General features: G+C 40.3%; 1 pseudogene; it reads left to right on the top strand.

The window, feature by feature from the left end:
* Positions 1-229: 229 nt before the first annotated feature.
* Positions 230-23454, top strand: part of LOC118618526 — a 37518-nt pseudogene continuing 14293 nt past the window's right edge.

Here is a 23454-nt window from a genome sequence, read left to right as displayed (position 1 = left end):
CTCTCTCTCTCTCTCTCTCTCTCTCTCTCTCCCTCTCTCTTTCTCTCTCTCTTTCTCTCCCCCCCCCCCTCTCTCCCTCTCTCCCTCTCCTCACCCCTCGGGAACACAGCCATCAGGTTATGAAAGAACACATGCACCATGGAAGAGTCAAGTGTCCATGTTCCAGTGTTCTGTCTGACAGAACATCAGCTAAGGGCTCAGCTGATGGCCAGTCTCAACTACTAGACATATGAGTGAGACGATTTCTGTCCCCAGCCTCCAAGCTGCTTCATATGATCCTGAATCAAGCAGAGGTAAGCTGTCCCCACCAAACCCTGCACAAATTATGAATTCATAATTAAAACATATATTGGCATGAATAAATGAATGAATGAATATTGTTGCTATTGCTAATTTTAGCCACTCGGTTTTGGGTGACTGGTTGTGCTGCCATAGTAACTCATTTCAATAAGCTCTGGCATCCCCATTTTCTTGTCCCTCATTGAATGTGTGGCCTCCTGATTTCTGAGGACTCTGATTTTCTGCTTTCCTTATCTGGTCTTCCCACCTCACCAAGCCAAGCATGATACAGAGGACATGTGGGAAGCACTCTCATTTATTACATGGCTTCTATTCTGTTAAGAAATTATTTGAGTCCTGATCAGTTTGGCTCAGCAGTTAGGATGACTGCCTGCAGACCGAAGGGACTCCAGTTCAATTCCCAGTCAAGGGCACGTACTTGGGTTGCAAGTTAGATCCCCAGCCTTGGTCGGGGTCATGAGGGAGGCAACCAATCCATGTGTCTCTCTCACATCAATGTTTCTCTACTCTCTCTCTCCCTCCCTCCCTTCCACTCTATCTAAACATCAATGGAAAAATATCCTTGGGTGAGGATAAAAAAAAAAAAAAAAAAAAAAAAGGAAAGAAAGAAAGAAAGAATGATTTGAAATACATACTTCTTTTCCAGAACATACAGGAAGAGGAAGAGGAAGAGGAAAAAGAAAAGAAAAGAAAAAAGGGCCACCAAGTGCACTTTAAGCAGAAAGTATAAAGAAAAACCAAAGATAAAGCTATTCAACTTGGCCAGCTGGTGGCTTCTACGTTTCTATATTTATTTGTTGGCATAAAAAAATATCCAGGGACAAACCTGAAAACTCCCCCCAAAAACTCCTAAATGCAAAGATTGGTTCAGATACATTGTCTGAAAGAACATAGTCACAGTTGCTCCTTGAATCACTGCCTTGCTAAGACCTGGGGGTTCTTAGAATGCCGAGAGCATCTCCAGCACACCATTCGGGAGTGAAACCTCGGGCTCCATCAATCCTATGGTGGTCTTGGGACAACTATTTCTTTAGAGGCAGACTGCAGTGGTTCTCAAAGTGTGACTCCTGGACCAGCAGCGTCAGCATCACATGAGAACTTGGTAGTAATGTAAATTTTGGGGCCCATCCAGATACACCAGATCGGAAACTCTAGGAATAGGCCCAGAAATCTGTGTTTTAACAAGCCCTCAAGTGATGCTGATTCATATTAGACTTTATCACCATTGGTCTAGTCAGATCCAGTCAGGCATCAGAAATCACACCCATGATTGAAGAGAGAAAATATAATAGAAAGAATTGTTAACTAGGTATAAAGTTCTAACTAGGTAACTACAAATGCAAATAGGGAACCCAAGGTCTCAAAGAGACAGAAACTGGAAGAAGCAGCTGGCACTCCTAGGGCTGAGGCAACAAGGCAAAAGATTGGAATTATTAAAACTTAGATGCTGCCCTGGCCAGTGTGGCTCAGTTGGTTGAGCATCATCCCATGCACTGGAAGTCATCGGTTTAATTCCCATCAGGGCACATGCTCAGGGTTGTGGGTTTGATCCCTGGTGGAGGGCATGCAGGAGGCAGCCCATTGATATTTCTCTCTCATTGATGAATGTTTCTCTCTCTCTCCTTCTCCCTTCCTCTCTCTCTCTAGTCAATAAAAATGTTTTTGTTTTTGTTTTTTTTTGTCAATAAAAGTCAATAAAAACTTAAATATTGATAGGAGGTGTCCTGTAGAACTGAGGAGAGGCCGCTGGGAAGGACCCCCATGGTTCCACTGGTGCTGTTTTCAGGACTCAGTCACTCCAGTCGACGAGATCCAGGCTTCTAAGGAAGGGACCCTGGTGGCCGGTAGCAGAGTGTCTGAGGAAGTGCGATGAAGCTGGTTCTGTGTGGGGTGAATAAACTGCAAACTGCTACTAACTGCTGCTGCCACAGAGAATCATTGGTGCGCAGGCACCACCCACCGAAACAGGAAGCCCCTTCTCCCTCCTCCATCCTTACAGTCTCTGTCTAGCACCCCCTATTGGAAGCAGCTGGCAAAGTTGAATGGGGATTAACAGGGTCTAAGCCCCAGCATCACAGAGCAGGGAGTGTTTAGAGTTCAGGGACAATAGCTTAATAACTGGCAAGGTTATTTGGAGCTATTATTTCCAAGGAGTCTTATGTGGTCTCAGAACAAATATCCCTTTGGGAGCAGGCTGCCCTTTGCCTAGAAATCTGACACCCACAGTCCATTGAGTGGTTTACAGTGGCTCACTCACGTGTGTGTGGAGTGGGAGGTCCTTCAAACAACAGGATGCACTTTTCTTGGCCTCTTTTAGTGGTGAAATGGTCAGAGATTCTTTTCCCCACGGCAGAGGATAAAAGAATGAAAGGAAACAGCTGAGTGAGCGGGGATTCTGGGTAAGGGGAAGAAATTGAAAGCTTTTGGGGGCTCAGGTCCTTTCGTTGCTTTCGAGAATGAGATACGCAGCAGAGCTGTCTGCTTCTATCTTCCTGGATATCAGCATTCCCAAGAAGCACTAACTCCTTGGATTTCCACGGACTTGGAATGGGTCTGGCAAGCATGTTTCATGGCTAGTTCAGACAGCTGTCTCTTAAGCTTTAAGAAGAGAAAAACATATATACTTGAAGTCTCCTCTGAGAGCTGGCAGAACACCACCAGTTCATGTTGTTCATCTCTGCTCAGGCTCCATCAGCCCCCACCCTAGCCCATCACTTTCAAAGCAGCACAAGACTAAGATATGTCTCTCTTTCTCCCACACTCTGGCTCTCTCAGGAGATGGAATGCATAACAGTGGAGATATGAACGTACATAACTTCAGTGAAATTGAAAATAAATTTTGAAGGGGAGTAAAGTCAATCTGTTGCCGTGAAGTAGAGAATAACGAGGACTTTTTCATGAGGGTCATGGACACTCAGAGATGCCTACGTGCTTCTCAGTCAGCTCCAGCCCACACCTCTATTGTGTCTCAGGAAATCTCAAGAAGAATGCATTGGAAAATCCTGATAATAAAACACTTTTACACAAAGAAAATCAAGGTAAAAAGGGGATACGTTATGTGCTGGACCTTGGATCACCAATCCTTGGTAGTTCTGGGAACTCAGCTTTTTTTTAGGGTTTGAGATTGATGCCAACTCTAAACTTGTCTTTAATGCATTTGTGTTCAGTAGAACGCAATGACTGCTTTTTCTCAGTTCACACCCAGTTCTGAATCAAAATGAACTTAAAAAAAATTACTCCAGGGTAACCCTATTCCTGTTCAATGTGCCTCTTTGTAGAAAAAAAAACTCAGACTAGTTCAATGTATCATCCAACTTTGGAAGGCTCCCTGTGGAGTAGAAGATGAACTCTAAACTCTTTATCCTTCATTCAAAGTCATCCAGGGTCTGACCACAATTTTCTTTCATACTATCTCCAACCACCTGTCATCTAAACATGGGCAAGTTTGTGTTCATAAACTTTTTTCCAACTTATATATTTTATCTTTTATCAAATGCTACCCAACCTTGGCCGGTGTTGCTCAGTTGGTTGGATGTCATCCTATGCACCAAGAGGTCGCTGGTTTGATTCCTGGTCAGGGCACGTGTTCATGTTGTGGGCTCCATCTCCAGTGGGGGGCATTGCAGGTGTGATCCCAGGCCCTAGTCAGGGTCATGCAAGAGGCAAGCAATTGATGTGTCTTTCTCACATCCATGTTTCTCTTTCTCTCCCTCCCTCCCTTCCACTCTATCTACAAATCAATGGAAAAATATCCTCGGATGAGGATTAACAACAACAAAAACAACAACAACAACAACAACAACAACAAAAATGCTACCCAACTCTCCAGCCCCACCTCTTTTATGAAGGCTTCTCCAACTAAACCAGTCCACCTATTGTCTCTTCCCCTCTTCTATACTACTTAGCATGAACTATATCTGATGATGATTGGCAATTCATCATGTCTTTGCTCCTCGGTGAGAATGTGAGCTACAAGGGCAAGAACTATGTTTTATACAGCCCCCTGAGCTCCTAATATAGTTTAAATTTGGAGCATACATATAAATGCATGTGTCAGTGTTCTTGGTTGCAAACAACAGAAATTGCAGCAACAAAAAATAAGGTATCTAACAAAAGATATGCAAATTCTTTATTTGAAGGGCCTTAATAAATAACTTTAATTTTATTTTTAATCCTTACTCAAGGATAATTTTCCATTTATTTTCAGACAGAGTTGGGGAGAGAGAGAGAAAGAAACATCAATGTGAGAGAGACACATCAACTGGTTGTCTCCCGCACGACTCCAATCAGGTCTGGAGAGCAAACCACATCCAAGGTATGTGTCCTTGACTGGAATCGAACCCACAGCTCTTTGGTCTGCAGGTTGATGCTCTAACTGTTGAGTCAAACTGGCCAGAGCTAAACAACTTTAATAAACAAATCAATGCACCATGCTCATGAGTGGGATGACAAAACTGTAAAAAATGTGGATATGCAAATTAAAATATAATTTAAATGTAATACCACAGTTTTTTATGGACTTTAAATCAGACTATAAAATCTATATGAAAGAGCAAAGACTGAAGAATAGCCAGGTCAATTTTAAAAAGGAAGAGGGAGGATAAATGAAGAAACTCACTTACCAACTATCTAGTATTTTTATGTCTGGTAACAGTGATGAATTCAGTGTGGTATTGACAAAAGGATAAACAAATGTCAATAGAACATAATAGAGACCCTTGAAACAGTCCCATTCATACCTGAAAATGTGACATGTAACAGAAGAAGCACAACAGATTATTGAGGGAACAATGGACTGTGTATTAATGGTGCTAATGGGATAGCTCATTACACATGGAATTTAATACTTACTCTATACCATATACAAAAAATGATTTGAGGTGGTCTCAAGGCCTAACAATGACAATATAGGAGAATCTGCTAATGATGTGAGGGTAATGAAGATTTCACCCAACATAAAAATCACAAAAATAGAGATTAATAAATTGAACTACATTGAAAGTTAGCATTTCTGTTTATCAAAACACACTATTAAAAAATATAAAGTCAAGCAAAAGACTGAGGGTATTTTCAATGCTTGTAATGACAAAGAATTATTATCCAGAATATAGAACTCCTACAAATCTGCAGGAAAAAAAACAAATGATTCACCTAAGGAGAAAAGAAAAAATGGGCATAGGATGTGATTCACTGAAGAGGAAATCCAAATACCCAATAATCATCTATAAAGATAATCAGTTTCACAAGTAATCAGGAAGTGCAAATAAAAACAAAATATCATTTTTCATTCGTCAAAAACTCATTTAAAATGTTGTTAAGTAAGATAACAGTAGTGCCTGGTCGGTGTGGCTCAATGGTTGAGCATTGACCAATGTACCAAGAGGCCGCCGGTTTGATTCCTGGTCAGGGCACATGCCCAGGTTGTGGGCCCAATTTCCAGTAAAGGGGTATGCTAAAGGGGGCCAATCGATGTTGTCTCTCATAGATGTTTCTCTCTCTCTCTCCCTCTTTTTTCCTCTCTCCCTAAAATCAATAAAGGAAAAAAAGAGATAACAGTACTAAAAATATGAACAATAAAACACAGAATCATGACACAGTGGTAGGAATGCAAATTGGTGCAACCACTGGGGAAACAAATTTGGCAGCAGCCTGTATATTTAAAAATAATATATGCAGTGACCTGAAATTCCACTCTGAGGAATATACCCCAGGTAATGCTCCTAGGTGATGCTTTGAAGGTCAAGTTACTAAAAATATCCTAAAAGTGACAGTCAACTTCCCATTCCTAAAGGAGGTGGCATATGAGCTAGAAGCTCAACTAAATGTGCCCTTCACACCTCAAGGTCTTTCAAGAGGACTGTAACACCACCAAGTATTCATTCCAATGGTGCTCAAAAAGTATAAGACACTTAACACTCACAGTAATCTTGATATTTAAATAGTAAGTAATAGCATTCAATAGTATTCCATGTCTTCAGCAGCCACTTAGCACCTCCCTATCAGGACACAGACATGATTTGAATGAGCTTAATATCCAAGGATAAAACGTCCTGAGACTTTAACCCAAATAAACTTTAACACCTGGGAAAAGGACAGCCTCTGAATGAAAATGTCATCATGTCCACAATTTTAAATCTGTATCTCACCTGAAAACACCTTTAAATAGAACCAGGTTTGCAAGAATAAAGAAGGCTCAGCAGTCAACAAGGAGTGCTCGGAGACCACAGTAATTTGGATTCCACCTTTACAGACAGAATGGATTAATTATTCTGTCCACTTTATACCAAGAAAGAGAGAGGCAAAGGCAGCCGCAAAAGGTAAATTAGGCAAGATTTCCAACAAGGAGCCTATCTTTTGTCCTTTGCTTTTAGTGGCTTCCAATTTGACCTATTAAAGGTATACCCTAGGCCCCAAAAAGAGGAAAGAAACTATAGCTTTGTATTCCCAATGCATGTATCTTTGCTTGCAATCTTGCATTCAATTTCAGTGTAATATGAAGAGGCCTATTCTTTTACAAAAAGCTCCCTCTTCCCACCAGGCTTGTTTGTTATTTTATGTATTTCTGCATCATTTGTAGACTCCGCTTTGATCTGCATTCCTTCTGGATGTGGGGTTTCCTTTTCAGTTACCAAAAGGAAAGCTGGTTTATTTGAAAATATGTTTATTTGGATTTTTTGCTAGCCTCAAGTCCCTGTCTTTATCAGGATGCTCAGAGCTCCGTGTCTGCCAGTCCCAGACATCACTCATTTTCCCCAAGGAAAAGGCAACTTGGAAATAATACAACATGCCCGTTTGTATTTGGTATATTCTGGAAAAGAGGCTTTAGAGGTTTCATTGTAAAGCTTAAGAGAAGTGATTCTTTACCAGATATATTTAATCAGCAATGAATCTCTCATGTTCAGACTGAGAAAAAAAAAAAGAGTTTCTTCTCTCATTATTTCTCAATTAGGGATTTTCTCAGCAAGCAGGAGCTTACTCATGTACATAATCAACTGCACCTACATTTTCTAGGTATGAACCTGCACCCAGAAATCTAGGGCAGAGTGGCGTCATTCTTCCTGTCTAAGCCAGCATGGTCATGTGGACCTAGAAAAAGAGAAAGTCAAAAAAAATCACTCAAAGGTGACAATATCACTATGTCACTGTTTTCAGAATAACCTTTTTTTAAATTTTTTATTTATTAATTTGTTTTTGTTACAGATTTTTCTCATTTTTCCCTATTAACACCCTCCTCCCTTTCCCCCCAACCCATCCCCAGCTTTCTTGTCTATGTTCATTGGCCATGCATACATGCATGTAAGTTCTGTGGTTTATCTCTTTCCCCCAAACCCCCCTACTCTAAGGCTTGCCCCATCTCTATGTTTCTGGGTCAATTTTGTTCATTAATTTGTTTAGTTCATTATATTCCACTAATAAGTGAGATCATGTGATATTTGCTTTCTCTGCTTGGCTTATTTCACTTAGCATAATACTCTCTAGGTCCTTCCATGCCATCTCAAAGGATAAGAGATCTTTCTTTCTTACAGCTGCATAGTATTCCATTGTATATATGTACCACAGATTTTTTTATCCATTCATCTACTGATGGACACTTGAGTTGTTTCCAGATCTTAGCTATTGTAAATAGTGCTGCTCTGAACATAGGGATACATATATTCTTTCTGATTGGTGTTGCAGGTTTCTTAGGGTATATTCCTAGAAGTGGAATCACTGGGACAAATGGCAGTTCAACTTTTAACTTTTTGAGGTAACACCAAAAGGAGATTCTAGTACACTGCTGGTGGGAATGCAGACTGGTGCAGCCACTGTGGAAAACAGAGTATCTTTTTTTTTATTTTTATTTTAAATGTTATTTTTGTTTGTTTGTTTGTTTGTTTGTTTGTTTGTTTGTTTGTTTGTTTTGTTATGTGCCCCTAGCAGGAACCAAACCCAGGACTTTCTGGTCTGCAGGCTGATGCTCTAACCACTGAACCAAATTGGCAGGGCCAGAATATCCTTTTAAAAGAAAAGTCAATGCTTGTCTCAGGAGAGGCTATTAGGTTGAAACTAGCATCCCAGCTCTGATTAATGAGCCCAGACTGCATGAAGAGTGTTGGGCACTTCAGGGCTCCTTGGGAAAAGGGAGCCATGGTCACATGATTAGGGATGCTGTCCATGGCATGGGAGGATGTGGTGCACATAGGGCATCATCAACTGAATGCAGCTAGAGGTACAGTGTAAGTATCAGATAATGGTCCTTGATGTGTATATCCGGTAGATGGGGGAGGGTTTACTTGTTGGGGCAGGGTCATGGGTTCCTTAAACCAATCCCATAGCTTGCTACTCATAACCATTACCTATACGTGATATTGGCTCTCGACCAACATTTCTTCCTAGGAACAGTTCTTGGGAAGACTGAAGCAGTCTATAGACAAAACATAGGGAGGAAATAAAGGCTCTCTGAATGGGGAAGACAGCAGACGTTCTCCCACATCCTCCAAATACCTCTTTGACAGAGAAACAGGATGTGTTCCCCAAAGAGCTTATGAGACAGTCACCTCATAGGGTGGCAGTAGCCAGGACCCTCTCTTTTGAGGGTTAGCCAGCAGGATTCAATCTGGGAATCCAAACAAACTTAGGAAAACAATAGGCAGAACCAGGAAGGAATGGGAATTATTTGTCTGTTTTTAATAGAATTCTGCCTTCAAATTGCAGCTTTGCTGTAGGGGGAAAAAATCAGTTTTCTTTAAAGTTACACATGAACAATTTCTGGCTTCAAAAGATAGAGATCAAAATAAACTCCAGTTGTTGCCTAAGATCCACCTCTTTTTGCAGGGACACTGGGCCTCACTCAACTTAGGCTACCTTGGGACAGGTGGCAAGTCTACAAAATAAGACTGGTTGGGTAAAATGACTCCACACTGAGATTTCTCAGCTATTCAGGCAGTTACAAACCCCAAATAGCAATTGAGATGGATTTGTTTACACCAAACTCTGCTGTTCTGATCTCTCAGCTTGGCTGTCCATAGGAAGACCTTTGATTTTCCCAGAACCAGCAGAATCATATACCCCCATTGGTAACCAAACCTCAGAAGTTCACATGTTTGAAGAAACCAGGACTATTAGTTAAAACAGAGGGCTTTGTTTTGGCAGAACATCTAGATTAGACTTGGCTCCTAAAAAGACATCTCATCAAATTATAAATGCTATTTATGAGGTCCAGAAAGAGAGTGAGGTGGGGTCAAACTGAATTGAGGATTTCATCCTGGCAGATCAAGAATAGACAAAAGGATCCCTTGTGGAAAGTTTTGGGTTTGAGACTCAAACTACAAAAGAAGCTTAGCAGAGTGGACAAGATTATCAAAAAGATTTTTAAGAGGAGGAAGAGGTCTTCCTTCTCAACACTCATTAGGCACACACACACACACACACACATACACACACACAAAGGGTTGTTGACATACAGGCTTTAAATTTTCAAAATTTAATAACACATCTCAACCTCATTTTACACCTTGATATCTCACATGCTTAGATGGGACATAGTGAGAAATAGTGGCTCTTCTTGGAAGAATATTGACATCACACACTCTGGTTTCTACAAAATCTTCTCCAAAAGGACCAAAATTTGAGTCCTATTAATAAACATTTACTAAGAAGCCCTATCTGAAAGGGTCTAGGGTGGGCTACTCAAAGTGTGTACCTCAGGCCAGCACTAGCATCTGGAAGCTGCTAAAGGCATCTGAAAGCAAATTCTCACCCCACCCCCCACCTCAGACTTACTGAGTCAAAATTGCGGTGGAGGAGGGGAACAACTCTTTTTAACCATTGTTCAAAGCAATTCTTATATATACTTGATTTCGAGAAGCACTAGGCTGGGGAGCTCTTAGGGAATGGTGTAGCAGCTTTCTGAGGGGTCAGAGAGGATTTTGTAAATGCAGGGAGGATAATGCAAGGGGCAAGTAGAGGAGAGCGGGTGCCCGGGACCCCAGAGTGAAAAGGGAGTTGGGTAATTGCCACTCATCTCTCCCTTGGTCTGAGGCCCTAAAACCAAGAGAGATGCATTAACTTTGACCTTTAGTGGAGCACTGGGCCCTTTCTGCCATCCTTCTTATTTTTCCTGTGGTAATGCCTCAATTTAAGCCACTCTGGACTTCATCCCCCAGCTACCCATTTACTTCTACTGTTGTGACCTACCGACAATTTCTCAGACACACACTGTATCCTTTTTCTCCTCACTCAGCTGGCTCGTCTCCCCAGGTGCATTCACTCAAGCCCAGGACTCATGCTCTGTCATTGATCAGGGCCTGGCCTCCACCCAATCTACTATTCTCTCACGTAGAGTCAAGCTCCATCCAAAAGTCAGTGTTACTGCTATCCTAGGTGCTTCTGTTTCCACTCAAATCTACCCAACAACTTCTTAGTGGAGCAATTATATAACCTACTGCCTCACTCCCTGGTTTCAGTCAACCTCTCTTCTTCTGAAAGCACCATATAAACACAGACTTCTTCAAAGACAGGAAGCTTCTCAGAGCTCAGTGCACCAATCTGCGATGTCTTTTTTTTTTTTTTTTTAAGCTCCTTAGCCTTTGTTTCTGGGATTTTAAAATATATGTTAGTTTCCATTCTGTTTGTTTAGAAAAATTTAAAAAAACTGCACTCATTCATTTCTCATTCCCTTCTGTTTCTTGATTGAGGATGACGTTAGGTCTCCACCCTACACCCCATGCAATGTGGACCCTGGTAAGGATAATGGTAATTGTAGCTAAAACATGTAGCGATTTTACCATGTTTCAGGTATAAAGCTAAGTATTTTATATCCATCCTTTAATTTTCATACTGTTGAAAAGGAAAGAACTATTATTATTTCTATTCTACAATTAGGAAAACAGGCTTAGAAGGATTAAGTAACTTGCCCGAGATTACATAGCTAATCAATAGCAGTACTGAGATACTAACTAAATTCTATCTATCTTTTATTCTTTATATTTTATTGCCTTTATAGTCATAAGAGAAAATACATGTCAAAGTAATTGTAACCTATGAAATGTTATCCACAAGAAACTCATTCTTCTAAGGACTAGTCCACTCTTTCTGATTTCTCCATTACTCAGTCCCACTCCCCACTTGACAAGTGTCAACGTGGCATTTTCTCAGTTTCTCTTTCACCACAATTGCAGATCCCAGTCTTGTTATGTGTCCTAAAACTTCCTCTCACCTAATTTTCCCAGCCCATTGCACCCGAGACACACATCTGATGGGCCCTTTGCAGAAGAGAAGGCTCTGGTAATGTCATCAGCTCATTTACCTGCTTAGTGCATGGTTTGTCCAGAGGGAAATGTCAACCTTGGCTACACACTGGAAGATTTAAACAGTCTCAGTGCCTGGGCTCCAACCTAGACCAATTAAACTAGGGTCACGGGGTAGGGCCGATCATCAATACTTTTTAAATTCCCTAGGAGGTTCCAATGTGCAGCAAAGACTGTGAAAACTAACTATAGGTTTAATCTCCCTGCTACTGTTCTAATATTTTTTTATGTTCCTTACTATTACAAGACCCTCCAAAATGGCCCTTACTTCTGTGTTTCTCCAGTATTCTTCCTGGACCATCCTACATTCAGTGGAAGTTTATTAAATGTTGCCAGCCAGGAGATTGAGATTTAATGGGGGTCTTAGAATAATTTTCCTCATAGGGAAGCCACCCTAAATTAGCCACCTGTGACAATTTATTCTGCAAATCTTGCTTGAGTCCCAAACCAAGCCAGAAGGAGTTTATTCTTTGACATAGTGATTGAATTTCCTGCGTTCTTTCGCTTTCTCTGTAATGGTATGAACAATAGAACTCTCATGAAGAGTCTTTTCCCAGCCTGCAAAGAACTGATAAGGTCTGGGAGCATGAGTTCTGGACTAAGAAGAGTAGGTCTGATGCTCGTTTCGGATACATCAGTATCTTATGAACAAATTTCTTAAAATTAAATACGTTGGCTGTAATATCACACCTCTTGGTGGCAGGGGAGAGACCCAGGATACATGGCTGTAATTAGCCATAGGGTAAAATGTTCTTCGCGTTTTCTTGAACCATGTCTAAGACACAACATAAAAAATCTGGTAGATCCTTAAACTGAATGATCCGTAGGTGGAAGTTCATTAAACCCCTCAAACCATCTCTGTTTCACCTGTACAATTTTGCTGTCTATCTGAAGGGAAGGCACAGTAAAAGAAAACCCAAATGGGACTCTTCCTTGAAGACCTTATTGTCAACACTCTCAGACAGGGGTTACAAACCGAAGCTTCTAGATTAGAGAAGAGTCGGCTTCCTGGATAGGATGTCCAATCACGTGACACCTTTCATCTCCTTTCCAACATATGAACTAAGCCCTGGTTTACCTCGGCGACCGCACCTCAGTGAAAGAGAGCGAAGAGGATTTTCAACAGGATTAAATGATATGAATAGCTTTCAGGTTTCCACTGGGGGCAGAGCTGGGGGGGGCGGGGGCACTGCAGCAGCTGCTCGGAGGAGAATAAAGGATTTGCTGGAGCTTTGTGACTCGGTGTATCTGCTGAGGATTGATCTGAGAGCCTTTCTCAGCCTCCTTTTCGGGGGAGGAGAAGGGCTTCTTTTCAAAGTCACATTATCTGGCAACAAAGCCTGACCCAGGAGGGTGGTGTTTGGGGGATTGCACACTTGCTGGGGAGAGAGGTAGGCTCAAAGCCTCCCTCAAGAAGAAGGCATACAGCCTCAACAGATGGGTCTAGAAGCTGGGAGGGGCTGGAGGAGGGAGCCCAGCCTCCCTGGCGTTCCCCAAACCTCTAACCTCAGCCTTCTCCCAGGTGGCTGGTGCTCCTGGGAGCTACCTCCCTGCGATCCTGAAGTGAAGGCTATCTGTACAGTGTGCCTGGGAGCTGGGGGCAGTGCATGGCATGAAGTTCAGAAAGATCACCCAGCTATTGCTGGGGACAGTGCAAGATAGTGCAGCTACTCCTCAAAACAGTTTGGCAGTTTCTTATATACACTTATCATATGAACCAAAAATCCCACTCCTAGGTAACTACCTAAGATAAATGAAAACTGTGTTCACACAAAAACTTGTGCACAAATGTTTATAGCAGCTCTACTCATAATCGCCAAGAACTAAAACAGCCCACAGATTTCTCAGCTGAGGAGGGATAAACACACTGGCATACATCCCTACTGTGGAATATCACTCAACAATAAAAAAAGGATCGAACTGTTGATACGCTGAACCCCACAGATGAATCTTCAGTGCATTATGTTCAATGAAAGAGGCCAGACTCCCCCAGCCGGTGTGGCTCAGTGGTTGAGCATCGACCCAAGCACCAGGAGGTTGCCGGTTTGATTCCAGGGTAGGGTACATGCCCAGGTTGTGGGCCACGTTTCTAGTGGGGGGCATGCAGGAGGCAGCCAATCGATGTTCTCTCTCATCGATGTTTCCATCTCTCTCTCGCCCTCTCCCTTCCTCTCTCTCTAAAATCAATAAAGGAAAAAAAATTTTTTTTAAAGAAAGAGGCCAGACTCAAAGGCTCCATCTACATAATATTCCAGAAAAGGAAAAGCTGTAGAGCATAGGGGGAGGGGGTTGACTACAAAGGGGCAGCATGAAGGAATGGGGGTGGCTAGCAATGGAATTATTTGTATCTCCATTGCGTGGTGACTACATGACTGTATGCATTTGTCAAAACTCATAGAACTGTACAGTAAAGGAGTACATTTTATTATATGCAAATAAAGAAAATAAATCAATAGTAGTTATGTCATGAAAGGCATGAAAAAAGTTTTTAAAACTCCCAGCCCTTGTACTGGTTTTCGCTATTCTTTCATACTTCCTTTTCCTGTCAGTGGTCACCAGGAGAGCAGAGTGGATTGTTCCAGATTCCCATCACATTTTCCTGCAGTTGGGGAGCAGGTGACCATATCCCCTGGTTGTTTCCCAGAAGAAATCATGAGAGAGCACAAAGAGTGAATTTTCTTACTGACAGTCCCAATTCCTTCTTCTCAGTTATTTTCTCCTTTCTCTCCAGACGAATGTATGGCCTTGGCATTCCTTCTTGGATTCCTTCTTTTAATACAAATTCCCCTTTTGTTTTCTCTTCAAATTCTTCATCCACCAATTGAAAGGCAAATTGTATTGTGTGTATGACATGATCAAAGGACCATTCAAAAACTCCACTTCCTGCCAAGGGGCATCCCAGGCTGTGCCCCAATGCCAATGGGGCTGAGTGCCTCACTCCTGCAAGTATGTGCCAGGACCAGCAACACCAGCATTACCTGGGAGCTCATGAGAAATACAGACTCACAAGCCTGCCCTAGACCTATAGAATGAGGATCTACCTTTCAACAAGATGCTCAGGGACTCACAGTCACGTTAAAGACCAAGAAGACCTATGTCAGATAAAAGTTCCATCCTAATGATGTAATCATTTAGATTCCCACTGGCTGTTGTGGGATCAAGAGGTCCTTGGGCCCTGGCCAGTTTGGCTCAGCGGTTAGAGTGTCGGCCTGCGGTCCGGAGAGACCCGGGTTCGGTTCCCGCTAAGGGCACGTACTTCGGTTGCAGTTTGTCCCCGGCCCTGGTTGGTCGTGTGGGTGGCAGCCGCTCAATGTGTCCCTTCACATCGATGTTTCTCTCTCTCTCTCCCTTCCTCTCTCTCCCTCCCACTCTATCTGTACAAAAAATGGAAAAATATCCTCGGGTGAGGATAAAAAAATAAAAAAAAAATAAGAGGTCCTTGGGTTTCAGCCAACCCTGACTCCTAGTTCCACTGCTTACTAGGAGTATGCCCCTATCAAGGTGTTTGGTTACGAAAGTATGTAACCTTTCAAACCTCAGTTTCTCTTCTGTAAAACTGTGATATTAATATCAATTTCATAGCATTGCTGTGGGTATTAAGTTATGTAATATAGGAAGACAACACAACTGTGCCTATATCTCAGTTGCCCAGTCCCACTCTTCAACCTTCTTGGCCAACTTGATATTTGCTGCCAGAACACTAAAGTCAAATCCCAAATCTGCTGAGACATTTGAAGGAATTGAATGGGCTGTGGGTAGGTGGGCAGGGGGAGAGACAGACGACTTTGGTAATTGCCTATTTTCAGGGTATGCTAGATTAGTGGTTATCAAAGTTTGGTCTGTGGAATAGTACCACCTGGAATCTTGTCAGGAAAACAACTTCTAGGGACTTACTCCAGACTTACTAAATGGGAACTCTGTGTTGAATCCTAGCCTTCAATGGTTTAATGAGTTGTCCAGGTGATTTTGATGCACACTAGTGGGATAATATCAAGTAACACCAAAAGTCTACAATTTTGGTCTTTGTCAAAAGCCTTGTATAAAGAAGATATTTAAAGAGGTTTTCTGGAAAGTCAAGCTATTTCTCAGGCTTAAAGATTACTGGTTTTCAAACTCAGTATTAAAATACTCTGGTGTATGAAGACATGTCTGGTTCTGTTGTGAAGTACATTGCCAACAATTTGCAACTGATTTGTTCAACACATTCATTCAGCAACCACTTTATAGTGCTCCTGCTACATGTCAGACACTGCTCCAGGCTCCACTAATACAAAGAATCCTTAAGTGATTTAATTATGACTAGTAATTGGTTAGTTAATCAACATGTTAGTTAAAGGTAGAATCATAAAACACGAAATACACAAACCTTTTATTTTAACAGAAAATATATAAATGAATATTTATTTTCCCATCTTTTATTCTAAGAAAAAAGTTACCAGTGTTGCATCCTATCTCATTCATACCACATCATTTATAATTTTTCATTTTGGTTTCCTTAAATTGGAATGAAAGTTAAAACACTTGGAAAGCCATCTGAATGCAAAATCCTTCTGGATTTTTCAGATATTGGTTTCCTATTATTTTAAAACTGACTTAAGGGGATTCCAAAATGGCAGTGGAGTGAATGGAAGCTACACAGACCATCTCCCAGGACCAAACTGGAATTACAATTAAAATAAAGACAAATCATTGGGAAAAAGGACCATATAACCAGGGACACTGAATCAATCCTGGTGGGATTGCAGAGGCACAAGAGGGGGGCTGGGAGCCCATGGACAGCAGCAGTCTTAGCTGTAAGCAGCACCCTTGGGGTTAAACTCCCAAGAAGCTCCACAACCCAGAGAGCCAGGACAGAGCATTAAAATAGCCACAGCCACTTACCTTGGGCTCCAGCAGAGGGAGGGTGGACTGGACTGGAACTGTGTAGGGACACTAAGGATTTGGAGGGCACTCAGAGCTTTTGCTGAGTTGTGGCCACTCAGGACTGTGGCCATCTGACTCCTTCCCATGGCTGAGGCAGCAGCTCCTCCCTCAGAGATTCAACCCCACCAAGTGGGCCATTGAAATGCAAATTGAGGCTCATTAACAACCAGCATCTGCCCCAACCTCAGAAAATCCCCTTACATTGAACATCTGAGGGAGTTTTTCATTCAACTGAGAACCCAAGGCTCTTCAAGTAACTGCTACTGATATCCTTCAGGCAAAAAGCTAGAGAATAACTGAACCATTCCTGGGCTTGCAACTCTACCCAAGAAAGTAAGACTTGACAGTGCTGTTTAACATGGGTCCTCCCACACTCCCCCAAACCCAGTAGAGGGAGCCACAAACAGCAGAACACTAACACCCACAGGGAAAATTTGGCAGGCTCCAAAGCCCACTGACATAGGCAAAATGATGAAACAAAGAAACAAATGCCAAATGAAAGAACAAGAAATCTCTACTGAAGATGAGATCAATGAGATGCAGTTAAGCAAGTTAACAGAGCTAGAATTCAGAGCCATGATCTTTAGGAAGCTCAACAGCATGAGTAAGGACATCAACACCATGAGTAAAGACACAGAAATATTGATGATCAACCAATTGGAAATTAAAAACCACCAAGAAGAAATGAAGAATGACATAGCAGAAATAAAAAACACATTGAAAGGTCTAAACAGCAGAGTAGATGAAGCTGAGGACTGGATCAGTGAATTAGAAGACAGGGTAGAAAAAAAATCAACCAATCAGAAAACCAAAAGGAAAAAAACAATTAAAAAGAGAAAGATAGCTTAAGAGAACTGTGAGACAACTAGAAACGGAATGATATTTGCATCATAGGAGTCACCAAAGAACAAGAAAATGAGCAAGGGTTAGAGAATATATTTGAAAAAATAGTGACAGAAAACTTCCCTAATTTAGTGAAAGAAGAAAGCATTCAAATTCAAGAAGCACAGAGCCCCAAGTAAGAAGAACCCAAACAGGCCCATACCAAGACACATAGTAATTAAAATCCCAAAAATTAAAGACAAAGAGAGAATCCTAAAGGCAGCAAGAGATAAGCAATAGGTTACCTACAAAGAAAACCCCATAAGACTCTCAGATGACTTCTCGACAAAAACACTACAGGCCAGAAGGAAATGGCATGAAGTAATCCAGGTCATAAAAAAGGAAGAACTGAATCCAACACTATTCTACCCAGCAAGGCTATTCTTCAAAATAGAAGATCAAATAGTGAGCTTCCCAAACAAACAAACAAACAAACAAACAAATAAAAGGCTAAGGGAATACATTAGCACCAAACCAGCACTGCAAGAAATGTTAAAAAGACTGTTGCAATTAGTAGAAGAAATAGGAAGAAAAATATAACCAAACAAAACTAAACAAAATGGCAATAAATAAGTATATATCAATAATCACCTTAAATGTAAATGGATTGAATGCTCCAAAAAAAGACACAGTATAGCTGATTGGATAAGAAAGCATGACTTATATATGTGTTGTTAACAAGAGACCCACCTCACAACAAAAGACTCACATTGGTTAAAAGTGAAGGGATGGAAAAAAATCTTCCAAGCAAATGGAAAGAAAAAAAAGCTGGGGTACCAATACTCATATCTGATAAAATAGATTTCAAACTGAAGGCCATAACTAGAGACAAAAAAGGCCACTACGTAATACTGAAAGCATCTATCCAACAGAAAGATATAACCTTGATAAACATATATTCACCCAATACAGGAGCACCAAAATATATTAAAAATCTTCTGGAGGACTTCAGAGGAGAAATCAATAGCAATACAATCATAGCAGGGGACTTAACACCCTGCTGACATCACTGGATAGATTCTTCAGACAAAAAATTAGCAAGGAAACAAAGACTCTAAATGAAGCACTAGACCAAATGGATTTAATAGATATCTACAGAGAATTACACCTCAAAACTACACAATTCACATTCTTTTCAAGTACACATGGAACATTCTCAAACATAGACCACATGTTAGAACATAAACTAAGTCTCTACAAGTTCAAGAAGATTGAAATCATATCAAGCATCTTCTCAGAACACAATGGCATGAAACTAGAAATCAATTGCAACAAGAACATGCAAAGACATTTAAAAACATGGAGGCTAAATAGCATGTTATTAAACAATGAATGGGTTACTGAAGAGATCAAGGTAGAAATTAAAAACTTCCTGGAGCCCTAGCCAGTTTGACTCAGCAGTTAAAGCGTCAACCTGCAGTCCACAGAAACCCGGATTCGGTTCCAGCTAAGGGCACGTACCTCGGTGTCAGTTTGTCCCCAGCCCTGGTTTGGTAATGTGGGTGGCAACCACTCGATATATTTTTTTCACGTCAATTTTTCTCTTGCTCTCTCTCCCTCCCACTCTATCTGAACACAATATAAAAAGATGTCCTCAGGTGATAATAAAAATAAATAAATAAATAAAAATAACTTTATAAAAACTTCCTAGAAACCAGTGAAAATGAACACACAACAGCACAAAATCTATGGGATGCAGCGAAAGCAGTTCTGAGAGGGAAGTTCATAGCACTACAGGCCTACCTCAAGAAACAAGAAAAATTTCTAATAGATTATCTAACCTCATAAATTAAAGAACTAGACAGCAAACAAAAAGAAAACCCCAGAGCAAGTAGAAGGAAGGAAATAGTAAAGATTAGAGCAGAAATAAATGACATGGAGACCAAAAAAACAATTCAAAGGATCAATAAAACAAAGAGCTGATTTTTCAAAAAGATAAACAAGCCTGATGGACCCTTAGCTAGACTCACCAAGAAACAAAAAGAGAGAACCCAAATACACAAAATCAGAAATGAAAGAAGAGAAGTTACAACTGACACCACAGAAATACAGAAGATTATTAACAACTACTATGAACAATTATATGGCAACAAATTAGACAATCTAAGTGAAAAGAACAAATTTCTAGAAACACGTAGTATCCCAAAACTGGACCAGGAAGAGATAGAAAACTTGAATAGAACAATAACAACTAAGGAAATTGAAGAGGTAATCAAGACTCTCCCAGCAAACAAAAGCCCAGGCCTGGATAGCTTCATGGGGGAGTTTCGCCGAACATTCAAAAAAGAACTAACAACCATTCTCCACAAACTGTTTCAAAAAATTCAAAAACAAGGAAGACTTCCAAACTCGTTTTATGAGGCCAGCATAATTCTAATTTGAAAACCAGAATAAGACACTACAAAAAAAGAAAACTACAGGCTAATATTCCTGATGAATATAGATGCCAAAATCCTGAACAAAATACTAGCAAATCAGATCCAGCAATACATCAAAAAAATTATTCATCATGACCAAGTGGGATTCATCCCAGGATGCAAGGCTGGTACAATATTTGCAAATCACTAAATGTGATACAACACATAAATAAAATAAAGAATAAAAACCACATGATTATATCAATAGATGCTGAAAAAGCATTCAACAAAATACAGCATCCATTTCTGATAAAAACACTCAGCAAGGTGGGAACAGAGGGATCATATTTCGACATAATAAAGGCCATATATGAAAGACCTACAGCCAACATCATACACAATGGGCAAAAATTAAAAGCATTTCCCTTAAGAACAGGGGTAAAGCAGAAATGCCCACTTTTGCTACTCTTATTTAACATAGTACTGAAAGTCTTAGCCACAGCAATCAGACATGAAGTAAAAATAAAAGGAATCTAAATTGGAAAGGAGGAAGTGAAATTGTCAATATTTGCAGATGACATGGTATTATACATAGAAAACCCGAAAGACTCCATCAGAAATCTACTAGACTTAATAAATGAATTTGGCAAAGTAGCAGAATACAAGATTAATGTCAAGAAATCGATGGCATGCTTATACACCAATGATGAACTCACAGAAAGAGAAACTGAAAAAAATCCCACTTAACATTGTGGCAAAAAAATTAAGATACCTGGGAATAAACTTGACCAAAGAAGTAAAGGATCTATTTGCAGAAAACTACAGGACATTGAAAAAAGAAATAGAGGAAGATATAAAAAAAGTGGAAGCACATACCTTGTTTATGGATTGGAAGAATTAACATCATTAAAATGTCCATATTACCCAAAGCAATTTATAGATTCAGTGCAATCCCCATCAAAATACCAATGACATATTTCACAGAACTAGAACAAATACTTCTAAAGTTAATATGGAAACAAAAAAGACCCTGAAAAGTCACAGCAATCTTGAAAAAGAAGAACAACGTAAGTGGGATCACAATACCAGATATCAGGTTATACCACAAAGCTACTGTAATCAAAACAGCCTGGTACTGGCACAAGAACAGGCATATAGACTGGTGGAAAGAATAGAGAACCCAGAAATGGACCCAAGATATTATGTTCAATTAATATTTGACAAAGGAGGCAAAAGTATACAATGGAGTAAAGACAACCTCTTTAATAAATAGTGTTGAGAAAATTGGACAGTAACATGCAAAAAAAATGAAACTAGACCATCAACTTACACCATACACAAGAATAAACTCAAAATGGATTAATGACTTAAATGTGACCCATGAATCCATAAAAATTCTAGAAGAAAATGTAGGCAATAACATTTTAGACATCATATGCAACAGAATTTTCACTGATACATCACCTAAGGCAACAGAAGCAAAGGAAGAAATGAACACATGGGACTACATCAAACTCAAAAGCTTCTGCACAACAAAAGAAACAACCATCAAAATGGAAAAGCAACCCACTGTATGGAGAGCATCATTGCCAATGATACATCAGATAAGGGGTTAATTTTCAAAATATATAGAGTACCCATACAACTCAACAAAAGGAAGACAAAGAACTCAATTTAAAAATGGGCAGAGGATCTAAATAGACACCTCTCCAAACAGCACATACAAATGGCCAAGAGACATATGAAGAAATGCTCAACATCACTAATCATCAGAGAGATGCAAATTAAAACAACAATGAGGTATTTCCTCACACCTGTCAGAATGGACGCCATCAAAAAATCATCAAACAAGTGTTGGCAAGGGTGTGGAGAAAAGGGGACTCTAGTACACTGCTGGTGGGAACGCAGACTGGTGCAGCCACTATGGAAAACAATATGGTATTTCCTCAAAAAATTAAAAATTGAATTGCCATTTGACCCAGTGATCCTACTTCTAGGAGTATACCCTGAGAAGCCTGAAACACCAATCAGAAAGAATATATGTATCCCCATGTTCATAGCAGCACTATTTACAATAGCTAAGATCTGGAAACAGCCCAAGTGTCCATCAGTAGACGAATGGATAAAAAAGCTGTGGTACATGTACACAATGGAGTACTATGCAGCTGTAAGAAAGAATGATCTCTTATCCTTTGAGATGACATGGAGGGACCTGGAAAGTATTATTCTAAGTGAAATAAGCCAAGCAGAAAAAAACAAATACCACATGATCTCACTTATTTGTGGAATATAATGAACATAACAGTCTGAGTAATAGGGTAGACCAGAGACATGGAAGTAGGGTACAGACTGACAACCTTCCAAAGAGGGGGTGGTGGGGGGAGGGAAGAGATAAACCCCAGAACTTATATGCATGTACGCATAACCAATGGACACAGACAACAAAGCCAGGATGGGGCTGGGGAATGAAAAATTAAAAAATAAAAAAGTAAAATAAAACTGTCTTACATTCATTTAATAAGAACTTTTTTTTTTTTAATCCTCACCCGAGGACACATTCCCATTTTTTGTTCAGGTAGAGTGGGAGGGAGAGAGAGGAACAGAGAGAGAGAGAAACATCGACGTGAAAGGAACACATCGAGTGGCTGCCACCCGCACAACCGACCAGGGCCGGGGACAAACTGCAACCGAGGTACGTGCCCTTAGCAGGAACCGAACCCGGGCCTCTCTGGACCGCAGGTCGACGCTCTAACCGCTGAGCCAAACCGGCCAGGGCTAATAAGAACTTTTTTTAGCTACTCACATTTAGCCTCATCAAGTTATATTTAACATAGTTTGCATAAAAGCAACATCTTTTTCTGGCACTCATTTTATCAATTTATGTAATAGTGCATTAAATGATATAATTATGTAACAAGTACAACTGGCATGCTTGGTTTGTGATCCATCCAAACTAACTATTGAAAAATACATTTCACTCTAGTTGGTAGTAGAACTTTGTCTATTAGCTACAAAATTCTCCATGCAGTGAGTAGCAGTCAGTATTTATTTTAAAAGGGATGGAGAGTAACAACTGACACCACAGAAATACAAAGGATCATCGAAACATACTATGAAAAATTATACACCAAAAAAATTGACAATCTAGGAGAAACAAATTTCTAGAAACACATAGCCTCCCAAAACTGAACCAGAAAGAGATAGAAAACTTAAACAGACCAATAACAAAAAGGAAATTGAAGATGTAATTAAGAAACTCCCAGAAAACAAAAGCCCAGGCCCACATGGCTTCACTGGAGAGTTTTATCGAACATTCAAAGAAGATCTAATACCCATTCTCCTCAAACTATTCCAAAAAATCCAAGAAGACGGAACGCTTCCAAACTCATTTTATGAGGCCAGCATAATCCTAATTTCAAAACTGGATAAAAACACTACAAAGAAAGAAAACTACAGGTCAACATCTCCAATGAACACAGATGCCAAAATCCTTAACAAAATATTAGCAAATCGGATCCAGCAATACATCAAAAAAATTATTCCTCATGACCAAGGGGTTTTATCTCAGACATTTAAGGATGGTACAATATTCACAAATCAATAAATGTGATATACCACATAAACAAAAGGAAAGATAAAAACCACATGATCATATCAATAGATGCTGAAAAAGCATTAGACAAAATCCAGCACCCATATTTGAT

The sequence above is a fragment of the Molossus molossus genome, unplaced genomic scaffold (assembly GCF_014108415.1).
Source record: "Molossus molossus isolate mMolMol1 unplaced genomic scaffold, mMolMol1.p scaffold_m16_p_6, whole genome shotgun sequence".
NCBI lineage: Eukaryota > Metazoa > Chordata > Mammalia > Chiroptera > Molossidae > Molossus > Molossus molossus.
Note: the sequence above shows the minus strand (reverse complement) of the source record. Positions and strands in the feature narration are given on the sequence as shown.